Source organism: Dama dama, chromosome X, assembly GCF_033118175.1.
Source record: "Dama dama isolate Ldn47 chromosome X, ASM3311817v1, whole genome shotgun sequence".
Classification (NCBI taxonomy): Eukaryota; Metazoa; Chordata; class Mammalia; order Artiodactyla; family Cervidae; genus Dama; species Dama dama.
In genome coordinates this window covers 42,053,894-42,072,380 of record NC_083714.1, presented here as the reverse complement: position 1 = coordinate 42,072,380, position 18,487 = coordinate 42,053,894, and the positions used below count along the sequence as shown (strand labels likewise).

Sequence of the window (18,487 nt, the reverse complement as noted above, 5' to 3'; positions counted from 1 at the left end):
GTAATGGTGGTGATAACAAGAGGGAGAAATAATCTGTTAGCTATTGAGAGAGCAGCAAGACACAACCAGTCCAGAAAACACTCATCAGCTTTAGTCAAACAAAAGAGCACAGTTAGAAGTCTAGTGTTTGATCAGTTTTGATTAAGTTCACACGAATACTGCTACTTGATAGGCTGAAGTATTCGTATTCATTGTCTAGTCCAGCCAGCCAGTCAGCCATCTCAATCCTGTCACCCTATTGTACCACTGAGAGTGGCTCTCAGCTCACCTTCAGACATTTTATGAAAGAAAAATTTGCTTTCATCGAGTTAAGTCTTAGACTCAAACACTGCTCAGATTTGGCCACACAACTAGAAAGAACAGGATGGTTATAGGCTTCATTGTCTCATCTCACTGGTTCCAGGAGTCTTATAGTTTGGCATTGTTGATTCTTAGTTGAATTGGGCTCTCTTGAAACTCTATCATACTGGCAGGGCAGATGTTTGGTAATTCAGACACATTCTGATCTTTGCACTCTAAAAATTCAAAGCATAGCTCATAGCCATCAAAAGGGAAACCACTTCTGCACCTGTGACTTCATGTCTATCAGTAAAATTAATTCCTGTGTATTTGCTCTGTTCATATCTGACAATTAAAACTTGAGCCCCTAACAGGGCCTTCTTTTTTGTTGTTGGTTGTGGTGGCCACAACCAGAGAAAGGGACTCAGAGAAAGGGAAAAAATAATACCCAGATAAGTAAAGCTTTACCTAGCATTTAACTTTTGGAAAAGACAAAAACTGGAGATAGGCTAACATACAAGTTGAATTCCTTAGTGCCTAGAACAGGGCTTAGAATGCAGAATGCTCTCAAATATTTGATGAATGTCTGAGACAATGGAGGATTCAACATATTAAAGCAAAGTAGTGCTTAGGGAATGTGGGAAAATGAAGCTAACCTGTAATGTGGTCAGTTATCTGGGTACGTATTTCAAATTTTAAAATTCTTTTCATGTTCGAACTATAAAAAATCATCATCGCTAAAAATGAGTAATGGAAGGTGCTGATTCAAACACAGATACCCCTGATATTCTTCTGACAATGAGGAATAGCCTCTGAGGATAAATGTCTAGAAAATAGATTGTTCACAAAACTATATTTTAAATTAAATCCATGGCCTGTGCTTCGGTCCAAACAGTACAAAGGATTTGTGTACTTCAAGGTGGTAAAAAATAGACTCAGGAACATGGGTTCACGAGACAAGACAGCATTATGTGTAATTTATATGAGGTCAGGGCTAGTGAGGTTTTGTTTATCACTGTTTGTACACCCGGTCATCTACAAACCTCTTGATCACACACCTCTACCTGAGTGTATATATTTATTTGTGTACAATTGTGTGTATGTAAATCTTTACTAATAGATTTAAATTATATTCTAAAATAAACATAAGCATACAAATAAAAAAGGATGAAAGAAATAAATGTAATTGGAGTTCCAATCTGTCCTTCCCACATCTGCTTGCTTTGCCCATCCCTGAGACTTATGTATCTGACTTCAGAGAACACCTTTCTAGAGTGTGATCCATCATAGGAGGTGCTCGAGTCTTTTATTTATTTAATTATATGTTTATTTGGCTGTACCAGCTCTTAGTTGTGGCATGCGGAATCTAGTTCCCTGACCAATTCCCTGATCGAACCCGGGCCTCCTGCAATGGGAGCTCAAGAGACTTAGCCACGGGACCACCAGGGAAGTCCTTCAGTTCTTTTCAGTAGTATTTGTTGAATTATTAAATGTGTTCATATGTAAATTCTTCTACTGCCTGTGTGAACCTGAGCAGGTTCTACTTTCCATATACTGGGCTTTTGTCATCTATAAAATAGAATAAGTTCATAATGGCTGCATTTTGAGATAATCATAAAGAGTAAATGTAAATAATAGTTGCTATGTTGATGATGATGACGATAACGATTAACAGTGGCAAACGCTGTTAACTGCTCCCTTCTCAGATGAAGGTAATTAGGCTCCACCCTTATGACACCATTACTTTTGACCATGGATACCCGTCACATATTCCACTTGATAGGGTCTGTTCCTACTGGAAAATTCTGTTGCTGCTTATGGATGTAATTTCCTGCTAATGGATTTACAAAAAAGTGAAAAGGGAAGAGGTGGTGACTCTCTTTAAGCTCATCTCAAAAGGTGATGCCTTTCAACAATATAAGTTACTGAAACAGAATAAAAGATGCTAGCAGAAAGATACTATTTCCTCTCCTTCACTCCCTCTTCTTCCTCTATTATAAATGTTAGCATTTCTCAAGATTTCGTCCTCAGCCTCCTCCTCATCTCCTTCTATGCATCCTTCCCAGGGCATCACATCTTATCTAATCTACCCGCCCCCCCAAGACTGCAGTTACCGTCTCTTTGCTCTTCACTCCAGAATCCCTGACTCGATATCAGGTCCCTCTTCCATATCCCAAACCTAGTAATTCTAGATCATCTCCACCTCCCCTCATATTCAAGACTGAATTTGTGCACATATGCATGTGCACAAATATGAAATGATTAGTTGGCAAAGAATCGGAAAATATTTGGCTTGTAGTGCCAGTCGTCACTCACTTTTTGAATGATGTTGGGTGAGTTTACTTTCCTCACCTGTAAAAATAGAATATTGGGAAAATGCACTCTGAGGTTCCCTATCTTTTCTTTTTTCCGTGCCTCATTGCTGATGGGACCTTAGTTCCCTGACCAGGGATTGAACCTGGGCCCTGAGCAGTGAAAGTGCAGAGTCCTAATCACTGGACCACCAGGGAATTCCCCCCACGGTTCCCTTCTTGATGAACAACACCCCAACAATCCAGTTGCCCAAGTCAAAAACCCTAGAGTACTCTTTGACACCTGCCTCTTCCTTACCTTCCATCTCCAGTCCATAATCATGTTTTATGAATTCTATATCCACAGTAGCTTTGAAGTCTGCTTTTTCTCTGTTCACCGTGTCATTGCCTCTTTAGGCTCTCAACATTGCTTGGGATAGCTGACATCTCAGATGTCATCCTCCTTCTCTAGTCTTGTACTTGCAGCCACCACACAGTCTTCACACTGCAGCCACTGAGCTCTTTCTAAAATGCCAACTGGGTCAGGTCCCTTACTGAAAATGCATATTTCCCCCCAGGCACATAGGATGGTGGCAAGCCTTTCCATGGTCCACGAGGTGCCACACGATCTAGCCTACTAGCAACTTTCACGACTTCATGTCTCATCCCACCCCTGCAGATCTGTGTGCCAAGCATTCCAAACTGGATGCGTCTCTCAACTGGTCTGATTGTCTCAAGCCTGTCTGTCTTTGTATTTGTTCCCTCTGCCAGGAATTCTTAGCCCCTCCCAACTCACTTAACTAATGACCACTGGCCTTCAAAACTCTGCCACCACCACCTGCTCTGAGAAGGGGCTTCCCTGACCACCCCCCACCCCACGGCTGGGTTTGGTAGATGCCCCACTCACTCTGTGCTTTCATGATGCCTTGTTGTTATGCTGACTGCCTTGTAAGGTAATTAATTATATGTGTGTTAGTTGCTCTCTCCTGGGAGCTAAGCATATCTAAGCATTTTAGCATAGAGACTTTGTGTGATTCTTCTGGGTTCTGCCTCTTTCTAGAACAGTTCCTGTTTTCACCTGATTGCATCTTGTTTCAGATTAATATCCCCTTTTCTGGATGCCTCCCCTGATTCCAACCTCCCAAACTCCGACCAGTGTCTTCGACGTCCCTGCTCTGTAACCCTGAACCTCTCTCCTCTTTAAATGTTTATTTCTCTGTCTCGTCCACTATGTGCAGAATTCCTTGAGATTTTATTCAACATGGTGTTTCCCACCCCAGCCTCCTGTTACAGTCAAGCACAGAGCCAGGTACGGATTACTCATTCATTAAATGTTTGCTGATTTCACTTTGCATTTGGACATTGTGATTTTGCCTCATTTCTATTTCATTTAAATGACATTCCTGTTTGTATACCACTCCTGGTGGCATATTTTCCAAGCATTATATAGTTTTACAGATTTGGACTCTTTTGTCCTCTAGGTGGGGTTGTTTGGAAAAGAAATGCAAAGTTATGTATACTTTAGAAGAAGGAGGTACTGTATTAGTCAGCTAGGGCTGACATAGCAAAATACTAGAAACAGTGTGACTTAAACACTGGACATTTCTTTTCTCAAAGTTCTAGGGGCGAGAAGTCCAGGATCAAGGTGCTGTAAGGGTTAGTTTGTGGTTAAAGCCTCTTTCCCGGCTTGTAGATGGCTAACTTCTCATGGTGCCCTTACATAGTCCTGGGGGTGGGGCAGTGGGAAAGAGAGAGAGAGAGAGATTTTCTGAGTGCTCTAGTATCTCTTCCTCTTCTTATAAGGACTCCAGTCCCTTCAGATTAGGATCCTACCATTATGATATCATTTAGCCTAATTAACCCCCTAAGGGAGCTTCCTTGGTGGCTCAGGGATAAAGAATCCGCCTGCAGTGCAGGAGCTGCAGGAGACATGGGTTCGATTCCTGGTTCAAGAAGATTCCCCTGGAGAAGGGAATGGCTACCCACAGAGGTGGGAATGGGAGCCCACAGAGGTGCCCTGGTGGGCTACAGTCCATAGGATTGCAAAGAGTCAGACACAACTGAAGCGACTTAGCACGCACGCATGTACCCCTCTAAAGGCCCTATAGCCAAATTTGGGGGCTAGGGGTTCAACCCCTGAATTCTGGGGGGCGGGGGACACACAACTCAGTGCATAAGAGAACCACATCCCAAGGTTATCAACATTTTGTGCCATTCCACTAAACGCTATATTTATATTGTCTTAGAACATAAGCAGCAGGGTTGGTTGTAACCCCAACTTATGATGAGACTTCCTGAGTCTCTGTTCCCTCGTGTGTCAAAGGAGGGGACTTCTGCTGCGGAAGCAATGTGGGGGCAGGTGAGCCCACAGGAAACCCTCAGGCTGGAGAAATGATACTTGAGTTCTTTCCCTTTTCTGGCGCTTCATTATCTCAGAAGTCTAGAGTCACCGTGGCTGGCCCACAAGTGCCCTCCTTCTAGGTCAAGTGGACTGCCTTCTTCAAGGGCTTCAGTTTTCTGGGTGTCAGGTTTTCAAAACTTCCTTCAGGGAGCCCTCGCCTGGAAACCAGAAATTCCAGAAGTAGTGGAGGCAGCGCCATCCAGGGCGGTTTTCTGATCTCTAGACTCTGGGGTCATCTGATACACAGGTGGAGAACACAACACCCACCTAGGATCAGGACCTTGGAGCCACTCCACGGGCTCCCTGAATGATTCTGCCCTGGCTAAAGAGGCTCATGCCCGAGGATACCTTAACTTGGCATGTCCTCAGTGGTTTTCACTAAATACTAGTATTAAGGAACATTGGTAGTTATTGTGGGAAATAAAGGATTCTGGGGACAAATTAGTATGTTTAACCCAGAGTTTCTCACAGATAATAGGTTTCTTTATTGTAGGCTTTATGAGAACCTTCAGCCATCCAAATGTATGATACAAATCCGCAAGAGCAGGGCGTGGCGAACAGCCTTTCCCAAACTAACTGATCACGGGGCCTTTTCAGTCAGAAAATCTTGGTCAGATTAGTGTTTCCAAGGACTCACTCTTAGGAATGCCTACTCTGGGACAGTCATGCAAAAAGTCATGTGGGAGGTGCACCTTGACCTAGTTCCTCCAGGCCTAACTGTGCTGTCTGTCTTTCTGCTTGGGCTCCCAGCAATGCCAAGTCCTCTTGTTCTCCCATCCTGACTTGGCCTTTGCCTGTTCACCTGCCTCTTTCTTGGCTGACTTAGAAATCCCATAGGATTCTGCTGCCAGCCTCCTTTCCGGGCTCTCTGCTTTCCAGTAAGAATTGGCAGGTACACAGACCAGGCCCTCTGGACCAAGAGAGTCTGGCTTGTTCTCAATCCTCCCCGTGCAGTTTAGACTCTGTCTTGGTCAGGAGGGATACAGACTGCTGACATCATCAGATACCTTGCAAATAGAGGCTTTCCTGAGACCCAAGGCAGGTATTTAATACTGTGGGACTCACATAATAGGCATCTTACAAAAGACTCGTTTGCCTGGGCCCACTGAACAGGGAAGGAGAAATACAGTCAGTTTTTTTTTTTTTTTACATTTTTAAAAGTTTTAATAAAGCCAAAATGGATCAGAATTTTGCTTAGTTTTCATGTTACATAATGCTAAGAAAAACACAAAAATATAATCTCTAAATTAAAGTCTCTTTAGATTTATTTATTTCTAATTGAAGGATATAGCAACTGCTTTTTATCAGGGCTTCCAAGGTGGTGCTAGTGGTAAAGAATCCGCCTGCAATATAGGAGATACAGGAGATGCGGGTTCAATCCTTGGATGGAAGATCCCCTGGAGAGGGAATGGCCACCCACTCCAGTACTCTTGCCTGAAGAATTCCATGGACAGAGGAGCGTGGCAGACTACATTGCAGTCCATGGGGTCTCAAGAGTCGGACACAACTGAACTACTGAATACACACACACACACACACACACACACACACATATTATGTGCCAGCCACTGTAGTGAGTGCTTTATATACATCACCTAGTTGAGTTCTCACAACCACCCTAACAGATAGCTACAATTATTCCATCCATTTTCCAGAGGAGAAAATTGGAAGTCAGAGAGGTGAGGAAATAGGCCCAAGGAAGCTCAGAGACAGGACTCAAGCCTCCATCTGTGTGGCTGTGGAGCTCATGTTTTTCACCACTTTGCTCTGTTGCTTCTCTAGTCACTGGTGTGCCTGACACTCAGGCCAAACCGAAACATTGGAGTTTGGAGCAGAGAAAGGTTTATTGCAGGTCCGAACAAGGAGAAAGGAGGGGCTCGTGCTCACAAAGCCCAATCTCCCTGATGGTTTTGCTGGGGAAGAGTGTTTATAGGCAAAGTTTGGAGGAAGTGGTAGGAAGCACGGCAGGGTGTGTGGCCTTCCTCTGATTGGTTAGTAGTGAGGTAAGAGGGTGGTGTTTTCAGAATCTCAATCATCAACCTCCTGATTCCAACCTGTCTGGGGTCCACATGTGTGTGCTCAGCCTGAAGTTACCAACCTCCATCTGGGTGGGGACGCTGGTTCCATAGAAGAACTCAAAGATAGATATCAGATTGTCGTGCACACCCCCAGAAGGAGCCAGGACCCTGCTCCATGCCTGCACTCTTTCCTGTCCCTGCATTCCCTCACTCCCTTAATTATAAGTGTTTGAATCTGCCCTGTGGAACTCAGGGAAGGACTGGAAGGCTGAACCGCTTTCCCTACAAATAAGAGAGGCTTTTGTACCCAGGAGGACCCCCACAGGGTCCTGCTCAATTTCAATCCCCTCTCCCACTTTTTTTATTCTGCTCCATCTTGAGGGGAAAAGGAGTAAGACAAGAAAGAGAATAACGTTTTGGGTAGAGAGGTTAATCTCGGCAGAAGAGTTGGTTTTGGGGGGACTCAGTTTTACTTCCTTGTTAATCTCCAGATGGGATAGAGCCCATTGGCCTGGTGTCATCCAAATCAAAGAGCAGCTTAGGTGACTATTTGAAGTCATCAGTGCCTGCCCCTTCCCCAACCCAAGAATCAGTTGTTGTGTAGTGAAGAGAACTAGGGTTTTTTTGTGGGGAATAGTGATGGTGGGGTCTTCAGAAGGAACCTATGACTCCCTTTTCCATCTTCATTATCTCTCACTGTGTCACTTACCTCTTTTTCATTCCTCTCCCACCCCCCAGGCCGCAGCCCATGTTACCTGTGTGAGAGCACTTTTAAACCTTTCTAGTATAAAACCCAATTGCCCTTGTGGTGAAGTCCAAATTCCTAAAACTGACTTTCTAAATGATCACCTGCCTGCTTCTTCAGTTTATGCCTCTGAAATCCCCTGTTCTTCGCTGCCCATCCTTAGCCTGTGGTCATGCTAAATGACTTCACCTTCAGGAGTGTCCCATGTGGGTTTGGCTTGCTCTGTCTACTTTTTTGGCCTAGAATACCTATTTCTTTTACCTACTCCATCTGCCTTGCGAACACCTATTCAACTTTCAATGCACAGGTCAACTGTCTCCTTCTCTATGAAGCCTTTTAGGTTTTTACTCACCGTCTTTGAGTCTTAACCTGGCCTGGTTCACTTTTGAAGATGGTTTTCCAAGGTACCTCTCAGCTCTGGACAAGCTCCTCCCCGGCAGGGACCCGGGCTTCTTTATTCCAGTGTCTCAAGCAGCCAGAACAGGCTTAGCACATAATAAGCACTCAGGAAATGTTTGCTGAATGAAAGGTAGTTTCCCTAAAATAAGAAGTTGACATTCATTTAAAATCCGGCCAAGATAATTTGCAGAATAAGAGAACTAAACAGACTATAATTTATTACTATGGTATTCAGATATGAATCTTAGAAAGTCAAAAATTTTCATTTATACTTCCATAAAATCTTAAGAGGAAAATAAAAATCATTGAAGCAGGATTAGCATGCAACTGAAATATGCTAGCTCTCCACCAGAGGGTGCTATGAACACAAAGAGAAGCCGTTCTTCATTAGTTTGTTCCCCCTCAGAGACAAACTGCAGAAATCAAATAACTTTTCTGTTCTCCCTGCATTGCGTACAATTTGGGGAGAAATGAATAACTCTCCCACGATGCTTGAAAATGACGTATGTCTGGAACAAGTCTTCCTTCTAATAAGTGTGCATGTGTGCCTGCCTGCTGGTGCACGTGCACACGCGCTCACACACACCCCCCTAGAACCTTTAAAAGATCAAGCATCAAGTTTACAAATGTATGAATTGTTGTATATCTTGAGCTTGTTCAGTGACACATTCAGGTGTTATTTACTACAACATCAGAAGCAGAATCAAGCAGAAGATAGCATGTGCTATGTTGCTTTTAACCCTGACATAGAATATTCTAGAAGACCAGTCCAAGTATCAGAGATGGGGTATCATCCAGCTCTTGTTACTAAGAGCACAAAGACAAAGCAGTACCAGCTTGTGTGCACTGGTTCAGTTTTGATTCTTACAAGACTGTAACAGGGAAATACACACACCACGATCAATATTTGGGAAGCTGTAGTTTGTATAACCGGCGACTTAGGCCAATCAAACCTTGTTTTCAACATCATCGCTCCAGTTTCTGCCTTCAGCATATCCCTGTTGGCTTTGGATGCTGAATGATATTTTTAAACTGTATTCATGTTTGGCATCCTTTTAGATTCCCCAAGTTCCATATATATGTGTGTGTTTTCCATCTGTGTCTCCTGAACATGCCAAAGGTACACTGTACAAAGGTACACTGTAAAGACTCAGTTAGTGTTCATGGATTGCTTGCTTATTGATCAGTTTCTGTAAAAATGTTGCCAAAAATGTTTGCCTGACACAAAATGTTGTGTCAGGAAGGATAGCGATGAGATTACAGGGCATACGAGTAAATGGGCCAGAAGGGACTTAGGGGAAGAGAAAAAGACTCGTTTCATCGACCTCTCAGTGTGCTGGGCACCGCCCTACCTACTTTCTGTGAATTTCTCGTCTAATTCTTACAGAAGCCCAAGGAAGAAATCATTACCACTCTGATCCCACCACTTAGCTTTTTGCAGAGTTTTGACTCTTACATTAAAATACTCAATTAAGCAGCATTCCTGGGAGTGGCCAAGATTTCATGTGTGCCTTTTGTACCTTTGGATTTGAGCCGTGGACAGAATAAATGGTGAGCTGTTACTGAAGCTGACTCCTGTGTTCCCAGGGGTAGGGGCGATGTGGATCTCCTTGGCTGCTCCTCTGCCCCTGCTACAGTCAGAGAAATTGACAGGGAGATGCAGCCCTCAGCAGTGGACAGAAGTGAAGCTGTTCCTATCTTTTGACTTGAGTCGGTGGGGGGAGTGTTGCCTGTTGGGCATTTCCTTTCCTCCCTGGGACTCTTGAGTATCATCAGAAATGAGAGACATGGGCAGTGCTGATGGATGTCGAGCAATTGGATTCACTGGAGAATGCTTTATAGAGGAGGAGGGATTCACCATCATGATAACTCTGCCTCAGGAGAAACCATAAAGGGTATCCAGTTTAACCACCAAGCAAGCTTTTGAAACCCTTGATAGGATTCCAGCCACTTGCCCGCTGTGTGATCTTGGGCAAGGAACTTCACCTCTCTTAGCCTGCATTTTCTCACCTACAAAAACAAAGAGTAGAACAAAGAAAACCTTACGGGGTCATCATGAGAATTCAGTGAGATAACATGCACTCCTGAAACATACTAGGTACTCAGTACTTTTCATTTTTATTTTTTAGAGCAGTTTAGATTCACAGCAAAATTGAGGGGAAGGTACACTGATGTCCCCTGTACCCCTGTCCCCTCCCACACACAGTCTCCCCCATTATCCACATCCCCTACCATGGTGGTGCATCTGTTGCCGTTGATGAACTGAGAGTGACATCGTAATCACCCAAAGTCCATAGCATACCCTAGGGTTCACTCTTGGTCCTGTGCATGCAGTGTGTCTGGACAAATGTATAATGACATGCATCCATTGTGGTATCATACAGAGTATTTTCACTGCCCTAAATATCCTCTGTGCTCTGCCTATTCATCTCTTCCTCTTCATGATCTCTTGCAATGACTTTACTGTTCCCATATTTTGCCTTTCTCAGTATGTCATCTGGTTGGAATCACACAGTATGTGCTCTTTGCTCACTGGCAGCTTTCACTCAGTCGTATGCATTGGAGGTTCTTCCATGTCCCTTCATGGCTGGATAGGTCATTTCTGTCCATTTGTTGCTACGTGCTAAATCGCTTCAGTCATGTCCAACTCTGTGTGATCCCCATGGACTATGGCCTGCCAGGCTCCTCTTTCCATGAGATTCTCCAGGCAAGAATACTGGAGAGGGTTGCCATGCCCTCCTCCAGGGGATCTTCCCAATCCTGGGATCGAACCCAGGATCTCTTACATATCCTGCATTGGGAGGCAGGTTCTTTACCACTAGCGCCACCTGGGAAGCCCCTTTCATTGTCTGGATGTACCACAGTTTGTTTATCTGTTCACCTACTGAAGGAAATCCTGGTTGCTTCCAAGTTTTGGGCGATGAGAAATAAAGCTACTATAAACATTTGCATGCAGGTTTTGGTATAGGCATAAAATTTCAAGTCACTGGTACTTTTCAATGGAAAATGTGCCTGTCCTTACTCCTATAATTTCCTTTCTCCCATAACTTTTTGCCAACGTGAGGGATCCATGCAGCCTAGATGCCCAATTTGCAGCAAAACTGTCTTATTAATTAGCCAGGAAGCTGCAGTGGTACAGCAAGTGAACAATGTACTACAAATCTGTTTACATCGACTTCTGCAGACATTTTAAAACAATTAAACTGTCAAGGGGGCCTGGAGACAGTCTTGCATTTTAATGGGAAATGATTAAATATCAGGCATTATTGCTTTGGATGTGGATGTGTCTGGGCTCTAAGAGGAGGGCAGAGTATTGATCAGGGCCTCCAGGAAGGCAGGATGCTTACTCGGGCTACTGGGCCACAGGCTGATGAAAACTTGAAGATCTGAATTTCTAGGGCTGGGATGAAGGGCCACTCACTGGAGCTGACTAGATTTGTCAGCTTCTGTCTAGTGGGACTGTCCCTGTAGGACAGACAGTAGGTTGTGACTCTGGCGGGGTACTGTTGGTCAATGGGCAGAAAGAGAGTTGCTGAAGAGGGTGAGGGACACAGCACTGCGGGCTGACCCCAGTATCAATCCCACCTGGATGAAATCCTTGTAAGGGGAGTGAAGGCACCCTGGCCACCCCTGTGTAAGCTGACAAATGCAAAACTGTGTCCTACAGCTGGCAAACGTTTGTCCCAGTGATGACAGCTGCACAGGCTCAGGCTCCTAGTGTGTTCACCATTTAGGATACCCTATTTTCTGTTGATTTCATTTGTTCACAGGCACTTGTCAGGGAACTGACATGGGACCCTTGCCCTCAGGCCCACTTACAGGCCAATAAATGTAAACAGCTGAACGCAATCAAGTTGAATAGTCCAATGATAGATGTTTGTGTTGGGTACACTGAAGGGACCAAGGTCAGCTGAGAAGTGTGGAGAGGCTGGAAGAAAAACCTTTCTAGGAGATATCCATTTGGAAGGTTAACAGGCAGACAGAGGGCACCCCAGGCTGGGAGATCTTGAACAGACCTGCTGAGGTATGAAAGAGCCTGGTACTAGTTCTGAGAACTCAATTAGTCTGACATGTGGGGTTGGGAGTGGTACCAAGAGACTGACTCAGCCCAAACCTATCCCCCTTACTACTTTTGAAAGGGTGGGAGGACCTGAGCACTAAGGTTCAGAAACTGTAATCAACTATGAAGTGATGAAAACGTTGAAGTCCATCCCACCTAAGGCAAAATAGACTAGCATCCCTTGCTATTACTTACTTTTCTGTTGCTTGAAAACCTTCCATTGGTCCCAGTACCCAAGAGTATGCCAATGAAAGAACAAGGCTGTTTCTTTCAAAGTGAAAACACCTTTGTGAGATTTGTCATTTATTCACAAATTCGTGTGAATCCGTTTAATTGGATTGCTTTCCTCCATAATGCCTGACCAAGACCAGCCACATTGAGGACTAGGAGGTGGGGGAGACCTGGAATGCAAGAGAAGGAAGGGCCTGGGGTACGGAGGGGGCTGCCAGGCCTCGTACGGGGCTGGCTCCTCCTGCAGTGGACTTCTAGCAGCTGGATGGCAGCACGAAGGCTCGGAGTAGCTGACAACTAGTTTGGGAGAAAGGAGTGCAGAAATAAATTTCACCTGCCTTGCAGTTTGGCTCCAAGTCAGCCCTCACGTTGTTTATTTCTGTACCGTCTAGACAGTCGAAGATTGAGTTGCTCTTATCCCAGTGCACTGACCAGTGCAGCCCCTGTCCGGCCAGAGGAAACTAGAGCGCAGCTACAGGGAGGATCCGAGTCTCTTGATGAGACCCAATAAGACCACTCAGATGGAGATGACTTAATTTCCTCCCTTGAGAAATGCCTTTTTAATAAGAGTTCTTCCATTGGCCAAGAGAGACTGCCTCTGTATTAGGGTTTTCTATTTTTGTTTGAAGGAAGCTGGCATCTGTCCTGTGTAAGGAGTTCACTGAAGCCTCAATTCTTCCATTAGCCATTTGGGGTTGCAAACAGGGATCCAGGCCGGTGCAGCTGTGTGTCCAGTGCCAGAACACGAGCTCAGCTTCCTGGTCCCAGGGCCGTGGGGAAGACCCCATGGCCACACTCTGAAGCTGACCATCTGCCCTCTAAGCAGGACTGACGAATGGCTGGCAAGGTTCAGGATTGGCTACCTAATTTGCAGGGCCTGGTGCAAAATGAAAATGTTAAAAAAATTCTGCTCTTTGTTCCAAAATTATTGAAAATTTTTAAAAAACAAGCAAAAAATCCAAAAGAACGGTGACAACAAAGCTTATGAAACCAGGACACTCTCCCCTGCTGAGGAAAAGCTCCTTGGTTCCTGTGGGTTCTAAGGGCTCCTGGTGTTCAGGCCCCCTGGCTGTGGGCATTGGATGGGGGCGGGGAGAAGATGCTTGATTTGAAGGCAGAACAAATTTTCTCCATCCTCTGCCTACTGCTGAAATCCTGTCCTTACAGAGCTAAACCAATTTCGCTGGAGGCTGGATCCCTTTGGGAGGGGCTCCCGTCTGCAGCTGTTGTCTGTTACACTCTTCGTGTTGGATGGAAAAGTGGAGGGAGAGAGCACAAGGCAATTTTGAGTATGCAGAGATGCTTAAGGGAAAAAAAATTATGTAAGTTTATGGAATGCTTTGGGGTATACATAATCTTCCTTTCCATATAGCACTGAGGATGGGTGATGGGTTCAATAAATATAGCTCCTGGTGGGTGTCAGTAATTCTTCAATATTCATTGATAGTGACGATATTCAGACCTTGAGACAGATTTCCTTTCTTTCTGACTCAAGGGAAATTTTCCCAGAGCTACACAGAAGGAGAATCCAATCTGTTCAATAGGAAAGACTCATTTGCTCCCGGAATAACTTAATTTCCATTTCCATTTGAATTTTTAACCAAAATAGTGGATCTTCCATAAGGCAGAAATAAAAAGAATGACAATTTGGTTTGGGGTTTCACTTTTCCTTAAAATTTTGATTCCTATATTAACACTGTTGAGTGCTTCAGTAACGTGTGTGGCATAATGTTAAAATAGACTGTGTTTCTTGCCTTTTGTTATAATTAGCTAAAAGCCTCGTCATTGGTTGCTAGTAGAGTCTCTGAATTTTTTAACAAAGGACTTTGATATGAAAATGCATTTTTTGGCAAGAAACTCAAAATTCAGGTAAAGTGTCAACATTTGACAAGGAATTGTGACAGGGGATTGAACAACTGTAATTCTTATCCATGTTTATTTTGCTTGTAGCCTTTTTGATTCATCAGTAAATCAATTTCAAAACAAAAGACACATTTTCCACATCCCAAAAGGTATCAGGGAGCCTTTCAGACAACAAGATTTCTGACTGTGGGAGAAACGTCTACCAAAGAAAGCAGCTTGCTCCAAAAACTCATCTAATGTGCTGAGGGATCCTGTTACAGACCATTTTTCGTAATTCTAGAAGGCAAAATAAAATTTTATGCTTGGAAATAATAAGTTTAAGCAAATAGTATGGGCAAAGCTTATATCTGAGTCCAAGCAATGGTCTGATTATTGCCAGAACAATACTGCTGCATGATGAATCATTAATGATCTGTGAGAGTCATAATGGTCTGTCACTAATGCCCATTAATGATCTCTCTATACCGCGAGTATGGGCTTGATGTTTCTGGCCAGTACCTTGGAGAATACTTTAGATGTGCCCTAAACTTTCTCTGATCTCCTCTCTCTCTGTCTGCTCCAAATGTAGACAGCAATTGTCTGGGGTAGGACCAGCTTATAAAGAAGCATGGCTTTGTTAAGGAAGTCGTATTCAGGTAAGATTTATTTAAGCAATGTTTTTGAAGGACAGATTTGAGAACTTATCCTGGACATTAATGCCTTTGTGGAAATTAGCAGAATTATGTCGGAGATCTTTCTGTTGAGATCTCTTCTGTCCAAATGGGACAGCGGCTGTTCAGTTTCCCCGTTCTCCATGATGGGTGGCTGTTGAACATAGACTCTTTGAGAAATGCTTCCTTTGTTTTGTTGTGTTTTTTCCTAAGGAATTTTAGATCTTAATTGTTAGAGAAGAGGAATGTTTGTGTCCTGAAAGCCCTGTTTGTATTTAGAAAACTGTGACACAAGCTGGTTCAAGAGAGATTTCCTAACTCTGAATTTGCCTTTATTCTGTGTAGGTAGCACAAGACATTCATTTGAATTTCTAAAGGAAGAAAGGGGAATAAATAATTATCATCAGCTTGAAATGTATTTTGCTTTTAGCTTAGGAAAGAGAAGGCAACATAGAGCTAAGGCAGTGGGGGGGGGGTCGACACAGTCACATATTAATTCTGAGAATCTTATTAGGTGTATCTTCAGGGAAATCACAGAAGATAGGCACTCCATATATAAGCGAAACTAAGAGAAGATCCGTTCCTCCATGGCGGCCAGGGAGATGCGGCAGATAGCTAATGGAACCAACGCCCAAGAGCCTCCGGCTCACGGAGGAAAACAAGATGAGACAAGGTTGCCTAAGCGGCCACTTTCCAGCCTCTGAAAATAACATGACAGGGATTCTTGGGGAGGGTTTCAGTCACTCTGGTGGCTACTTTTTGATGAGAAATATGAACATGTAACTAAATGGAAAATGACATCTTTACTTTGGAAACTTTGGCCAGTCTTCATATTATCTGAACGAAGTAGCCTCATCAAGCAAACACTTCCACTGCAACCCTTTGCACTTTCTTGATCATTGAACTCTCAAGGACCAGGAGGATTGCTCACCCCTCTAAATATTTCATTTTGCTAGGATGTTTAGTCCAAATGAGTGATTACTCTTTGCAATTTTTGTTTCTTCAAAATCTTTCCCCCCCTGTTCAAAAACTACTTAGTAGTGCGTGTTTACTCAACAGAATTAACTGGGATTGATAGATTTTTCCCTTCTGAGAACTTCATAAGATCTCCCGAACTACTTGGAGTGGTCCTGGAGCATCCTGAGATGAAGGTTAGGATTGATCTGTCATGTTGCATGGGCATTGCTTATTTGGTTATTTTCAATTGATCTCCTCATGAAAAGGAGAAAAAAGCTCATCTGAGCATTAGGGCATCCTGGGCAATATTAGTGATGGAGATCATTATAGACTTTGTGAGGTCAGTTCAGCATTTCATTTTCTGATTATTTTCACAACTCATGCTTCTAATAAACCCACCAAAGTTTCTACATTTCAGATGGTAAATGGCTTGTGATCATCCTTAAAGGGACTACGGACTCCATGCCCCTTAGAATTCATGTGGAAGAAACCTTTAAACTCATTGCTCTGCTTGTAAAATATTTGAGTAGAAAGCATGCATTAATTCTTAGCTGAGTAAGGTCTGTGCCATAAGTAATTCTTACCAGACAATTATTTCATTGACAAGTGCATAGATTAATTGGAAGCGATCAGATTGCCATCTAAGCTGTTTGGTTAGATTCAAGCACAAACTAACTTTATGCTTACAAAAGACTTCTGGATTGATTGATGAAATGCTATAAATAGATGTGTCTGTTTTAAATAGATGTATGTTCATGGCAAACCAAGGGGACAGATTGGCAGTCACCGAGGATGCTGCAGTGTCTCTTTGAAAGGAAAGGAAGGTACCTGATGTGATATAGGGTAAGCTCTGAGTCCATGGTAACACAGTGCAAAGGAGACCAAGAGAAAGGATTTTGCAACCAAAGAATGACAAGTCTCAAGAAAGGTCAGGTAGTTTATCTCTTTGTTTAGACAGGAAAATACTTTTCTTGTACAGATGAGATTTGTCTTCAGCCACCACACCCACAAGCTCTTGAGCTCTTTAAAGAATTCATTTCAATGGCTCTTAAGGCAAAAACATTCACCCTAAATTCTCCCTCCTCTAGTTGAGTCTGGTGCCTCTTGTTTGGTCCTCAGGGAACCCAGAAAACAGACTGTAGCTGTGTTCTGTGTAACCCTTCACAACACAGAAGGGCTTCCCTAGTGGCTCAGATGGTAAGGAATCTGCCTGCAATGCAGGGGACCCTGGTTCGATCCCTGGGTCCAGAAGATCCCCTGGAGAAGGAAATGGCAACCCACTCCAGTATTCTTGCCTGGAGAATCCCCATGGACAGAGGAGCCTGACAGGCTAAAGTCCATAGGGTTGCAAAGAGCCAGACACAACTAAGCAACTAACCTTTCCTTTCCTTTCACAACACAGAAGCCCTCCTGATCGTGCTAGTTGAAGTTAAGGATGCTAAGCGTCTTTAGACTCCTAAAAGTCTTATGTCTAACCATCCTGCCTTACCTCACCCATTTATTTCTCTAAGTCCTTATATCCTTGTTGTACTGCTTTCTGCTTGTCCCTGTGACTATTTTTTCAGCTTTACAAAGTCCTTTCGTATCCGTTTCTTTTTCTGGCTGTTGTGGGCCTTCTATTCATGGCTATGCCTACATCTGCCTAATCGTCCACATATCATGTTGACTGAGAGTTTCCAGAATTTAGAACACATGAAGACAGATTCCCCCTTCTTTAGGAACTACAGGAGACAGTGTATTTGTTTTGTCTTTAGGAACTACAGGAAACAGTGTATTTGTTTTGCTTTCTTCTCGATAGGCACTTAGGAAATGGTATATGTATTCATTGTTTTTTAATCAATGATGACTTAAGTCTATTTTTCAGGGGATGCAAATGTGTACCTTCAGCTGTTCCATAGATCACTCATTTCAAACATGGAGGCCACTGTTACTTGGGCAGTGCTTCAGAGTGCCTTCTTGTGATGCACAGCTCTGACTGCCTGGCCGTGGATCTGGGGCTTAGAAGATACTCAGGGTGTTTTGAGTGAATGAATATCTTGACAATGGTTGCATAGAGAGCACTCCAGAATATTTCAATCTAGTTGCTTTGGACAAATGAGTAAACAATCTAAACTGATCTTATAAAACTAGCCAGAAAGAATATCTTCAAATCATGTCTTTAGAATATATCATGGAAGTGTGTACTTGCCTTTGCCTTTCGCTTTAGAAACTGGAAGCTTGGGGTTGTGAATACTGTTAGAAGTGAAGAGATCTTGAGAAGAAAAGGAGAGTATCCATAGGAAGCAAGTATCTTTGGGGTAGTAAAAGTTCCATAAGTTCCTCTTGGAAGACCAGTGATGTGGGAGAAAGATGAATATGCCATAATATTTCTTTTAATTCCTGCACTGCCACTGGATGTGGCCCGTAACTTTAAGGATATCTCAATTTACAGAACAAGGGTGTCTTGCTTTATACAATTAAACTGCTTCCAGAAAATTATGTGTACATCAAGTACCATTTGAAATCCAAATGGAGTGTGTAGTAAGGAAACGAGCCTTGTGAATGTTTTTGTAAAGTGAAGACTTCTTTTAAAATAGATATATTTAAAAGATTA

The 18,487-nt window shown here is 43.3% G+C and overlaps 1 protein-coding gene and 1 non-coding gene across 5 annotated transcripts in view; one reads left to right on the top strand and one right to left on the bottom strand.

The window, feature by feature from the left end:
* Positions 1-18,487, top strand: part of FGF13 (fibroblast growth factor 13) — a 514,548-nt gene that overhangs the window by 390,940 nt on the left and 105,121 nt on the right. The window lies entirely within an intron of this gene.
* On the bottom strand, positions 2,717-2,789 carry TRNAE-UUC (transfer RNA glutamic acid (anticodon UUC)). Its single transcript has one exon. It is a non-coding gene; the product is annotated as a tRNA-Glu (tRNA).